This window comes from Macrobrachium nipponense, chromosome 20, assembly GCF_015104395.2.
Source record: "Macrobrachium nipponense isolate FS-2020 chromosome 20, ASM1510439v2, whole genome shotgun sequence".
Taxonomy (NCBI): domain Eukaryota; kingdom Metazoa; phylum Arthropoda; class Malacostraca; order Decapoda; family Palaemonidae; genus Macrobrachium; species Macrobrachium nipponense.
This window is the reverse complement of record NC_061089.1, coordinates 55,038,544-55,043,543: the sequence shown is the minus strand read 5'-3', so window position 1 is coordinate 55,043,543 and position 5,000 is coordinate 55,038,544. Positions and strand designations below refer to the sequence as shown.

General features: G+C 35.9%; 2 protein-coding genes across 2 annotated transcripts in view; both read left to right on the top strand.

Moving 5' to 3' along the window:
- Positions 1-5,000, top strand: part of LOC135225877 (nitric oxide synthase-like protein) — a 467,757-nt gene that overhangs the window by 87,044 nt on the left and 375,713 nt on the right.
- LOC135220274 (mucin-2-like) overlaps positions 1-5,000 on the top strand; it is a 116,648-nt gene that overhangs the window by 32,314 nt on the left and 79,334 nt on the right. The window lies entirely within an intron of this gene.

Here is a 5,000-nt window from a genome sequence, read left to right as displayed (position 1 = left end):
TATGAGAGAAAAGACTACTATGTCGGAGACTGCTGTCTCTCTCTTCATGTATATGAATGAGAAAAGTTTACAGAAAAGGTGGTATTTATAACAAGGGATCCATCCACAGGTAAGCCAATTTCGGTCACCCCCGCTGATAATCTTCCTTTAATCTTCTTAAGTGTTGGTTGAATGAAAACCTTGTCGATTCAATCTGAAACCCACGCTCCTTTTTTTGAGATGTTCATTACCTCCTCTCTTTTATTAAGGCCGATTCCATCATTTGACTCTTGTACCGGCAGTTGCTACTATAAATTATACGTGACAAATTCCAGTTTATTCTATGGTTATGTTCATTTATATGGTAGAAAATAGCCGAGTTCTGTTGTCCATACCTAACTGACCGTTTGTGTTGTATTAATCACAAACGGTCAGTTAGGTATGGACAACAGAACTCAGCTATTTTCTACCATATAAATGAACATAACCATAGAATAAACTGGAATTTGTCACGTATAATTCATGGCAGCAACTGCCGGTACAAGAGTCAAATGATGGACTCGGCATTAATAAAAGAGAGGTAGGTAATGAACATCTCAAAAGGAGCATGGGTGTCAGATGTGATCGACAGGGTTTTCATTCAACCAACGCTTAAGAAGATTAAAGGAAGATTATCAGCGGGGGTGACCGAAATTGGCTTACCTGTGGATGGATCCCTTGGTATAAATACCACCTTTTCTGTAAACTTTTCTTATTCATATACATGAAGAGAGAGACAGCAGTCTCTGAAATATAGTACTTATCTCTCTATATTTTGGTGTTTTTTATGGGCTCCTTTATTAGATGGAATTCTGTTGAACAGAACATTTTTACCAGTCACACACACACACACACACACACACACACACACATATATATATATATATATATCATATTATATATATATATATATATATATATAATTATAATAATAAATTCATGTTATTTAGTAATCAACAGACTAAAGGTGACAGTGACGTTTTTCTCGATCTCTGCGAAACCTCCCAATTTGCAAGGAAACTGCCTTTTACTTAAGAAATATATATATATTTTTTTATTTATTTCCTTTGGTTTTTGTACTTGCCTCGTGTCAGGTACTACCCACTTAATTACAGAATCTTAATTCACAATCAAATTGACGAAGGTTCTTTTTATGTCACAATGAATGTTGCATTATTTTCTTGCTATTTCGTAAGCTCTGTAATTAACCGTAATTCACCACTGATAAATTTACCCTCAACGACTGAAACCATGAGTCACTTTTCTTGAGAGAGAGAGAGAGAGAGAGAGAGAGAGAGAGAGAGAGAGAGAGAGAGAGAGAGAATCTAAATTGTAAATAGTTTTAGAAGGTACAAATTATTGGTGATTAATTTTGTTACAGAGTATTAATCTGCCAGTCCTAGCATTCATTGGAATTTAATTCACATCTTACGCTATTAGATCACATTCAAAAGACTTTCATATATACATCTATACATCATACCGAATGCATATACTAGCATGTATACGTTTGCCCTCATATTATTAAGCCAGGTCGCAGATGCAATCCCCAGGAAGGCCTGAGGGAGGGTGGTGTAGGGTATAGTAGGAGGGGTGCCAGGTGGTTCCCCCACTCTCCTCCTGACCTTGGAGGAATCACCCTAAATATTAGCAACGGAAATACAATTCTCTCTATTTGGGAAATATCTAGGGCGCCGATCACCCTCATCTCTGCGTTGCATCTGCGACTTCCCCGGAAGTAATCAGCTGGGAGATTTCGTCAATGAAATGAAATGATATTGAATGAGTGGCGCTCTGCAGCCTCCGTAAGCGAGAGATAAGTGCATATATATATATTATATATATATATATATATATATATATTATATATATAGATATATATATATAGAGAGAGAGAGAGAGAGAGATAGGAAGTAACGATGAAATAGAGAGAGAAAATGTAGGCGGGAAAGGAGGCTTACTTAGGCTGCCAGGCTTGCAGTCAGGTGGGCTGTCATACAGATGGGCGTCTCTCTCTCTTCTCTCTCTCTCTCTCTCTCTCTCTCTCTCAATCTCTCTCTCTCTCTCTCTATATATAATATATATATATATATATATATATATATATATATATATATATATATATATTATATATATAACACACATATATATACATATATAGTTTGAATTTTAAATTTCTTGCTGATATTTTACTACCTGTACTTTACTCTCTCTCTCTCTCTCTCTCTCTCCCTGAATGTAGTTACATTTGAACCCCTCCCGTCCCCCACAACCCCCGCCTTTCTTTATCTCCTGCTAATGAATGCATGTCACCGCGAAACTCCTAAAAGATCAGAAGAGAACGCAAACAAGTTCGGCGGAGAACGTCCTTGTGAACGAAGCCGGGGGCGGAGGCTTCCGAATGGCCCCATTCATCCCGCCTCTCCGACGCTATTGACACGGTTAACCGAAACTAATTCAACTTCGTACATCGCAATTTAAGCATTTCTTCGTTTTATTTTTTCTCTCGCCCTATTTTAAGAACCTTTCTTTCTTTTTCCTCTTTTCTCTCTCCCTCGCTCTCGTTTTTTTCGTTGAGGGAAGGGGCCCGGGATGAGAGTCAACATTGGGTCCGAGTCATTTGCTTTTTTATTTATTCAGGAGGGTCTTGTAAGGTGAGTCGTTTTGGGCCCCGGTTGTCTCGTCTCCTGTTTCTTCCGCTGAGAAGAAGAAGAAGAAGAAGAAGAAGAAGAAGAAGAAGAAGAGAATGATATGATGAGGTGGGAAGGTGCTGGGTGAAGGCAGATTTTCAGTCTCTCTCTCTCTCTCTCTCTCTCTCTCTCTCTCTCTCTCTCTCACACACTTCTTACTTATGTGTCTATAGGACATATATCTCATGGAGTGCATATAATTTAACTGCATTTATCTGTCGCAGCCTGTCTTTACCTACCTGTGTTGCACATATAACTGTCTCCATATTTATATAACTGCAATATTACGTACGCACACTAAACACAAACACACACACACACACACCCACACACACATATATATATATATTATATATATATATATATATATATATTATATATATATATTATGTATATATATATATATATATCTATAATATATATATATATATATATATATGTATGTATGTATATGTATATTCATGTACACAAACCTCCCGTATTATAATATGTCGTCCTCTATAATTTGTTACCTCTCTCTCTCTCTCTCTCTCTCTCTCTCTCTCTCTCTCTCTCTCTCTCTCAACTTCGAAAACCAAGAACAAAAACATCATTTTGCGCTACTTTTTCTTGGTCAGCGATTTCTAGAAGCTCATCAAAATTATGAGTAATATCAATTATGAATCTTCTGATTGAATCAAATATTGACTCGTGCAATTTATAGTGTAACGTCGCTCAATTTTGTTTTAATTACTCTGCCTCAGGTGTGTGTTCAGTAGACAGATTTTTGTTGGAGTCCCTCTCTGGTTCTTAATGAAATAGTCGGATATTTTCTCACCGGATTCTCTGGTTCTCCCAGAATTGCGGATGATATCATGAAAGCCTCATGGCGTAATGTTTCCAATTTTGTAAGTCTAGAGGAACAGTGAGGTAGTGGTTCTCGAATTGAGGTATGTTTACGGAAGCGATGAGAAATTTTGGAAAAGTGCAAAATGTTTACTTCTTAGAAACTTGAAGTTCATTTTACAGTGCGTAGAATTAGAAGAGTTTGGCCGGCGTAGTTTTCCTGCGCAAAGTTGAGTTTATGATAGTATGTAGATACATTGGGATGCAAATAACTCACTGAATGATTAACTAGCATTTTCAATATCGATACTTGAATAACTTGTGTGGCAAATGGAAATTGATCTAAGGTATACTACAATAGTCAGGTAGATAACATTACACGCAATTCATAAAAGCCAAAATTGGTCGTCTGTAAATATCTTTAAAAAATTAATGCCGTGTTACGTCCAATAGCCCGCCCTCATCTTTACTGTCGATATTACTGAATGTGTTTGTTTCTTATACTGCTAGGCTTTGGAATTCGATTTTTCCGTCCCTATTCCCGGAATCAGGTTTTTGTTCAAGAAGCTATTTGATCGTCTTAATTTAGAATAAATAGACTTTAGATAGTTAATAAACAAAGCTGAACTTCTTCTAATTATAAAAATGTTAAGAAACCAACAAATTAGATCATATCAAATGATACATTATTTTATATTATATAATAAGAAACTAACTAATTGAATTGACTAACCAGTTAAAAAGAACGCGACGACCAACACTGAAAACCTTTTAATTGTGTGTGCGGGTTTTACATATGAAATGACATCGAGAAAGCATTTTGTATTTGAAGGGTTTGTCTCGGGGATGAAAAACACCCGAATTAACAATTAACTGCTGTTGGTTAGAATGTTATTTGCACGTAACCCTATGCGGGGGAATCATGTCATTGTGCTTTCATGAACTGTAATACTAATTCCACCTTTTCAAAACGGCTTGGTTTTAATTTCTTTTGCTATAAAAAGCAGAATGAACCTTCATCTCCATCCCTTTTGCTTCCTTGTTTATCGCGGGATAATTACCACGGTTATTGTCCTTTTTGTTTCCTGAGTTTATCTTGGTATTTTACTAGAGTTATTTTCTTTTTTTCGCTCTTTTTATCTTGGTATTTTACTAGATTTATTTTCTTTTCTTCGGTCTTTTTATCTTGGTATTTTACTAGAGTTATCGTCCTCTTTGTTTCCTTACTTTATCTTGGTATGTGACCAGAGTTACCATCTTTTTTATATTTTTATCTTAGTAGTTTACTCCGGTTATCATCCTTTTTGTGTCCTTATTATAATCACGGTATTTTCCGAGTTATCACACTTTTCGTTTTGTTTATCTTTGTATTTTACCTGGGTTATCCTTTTTCGCCTTTTGATCCCTCTTTTGTTTTTCAATAAGGTTTTATCTCGTAATTTTTTTTTTTTTTTACTTTGTATCAAT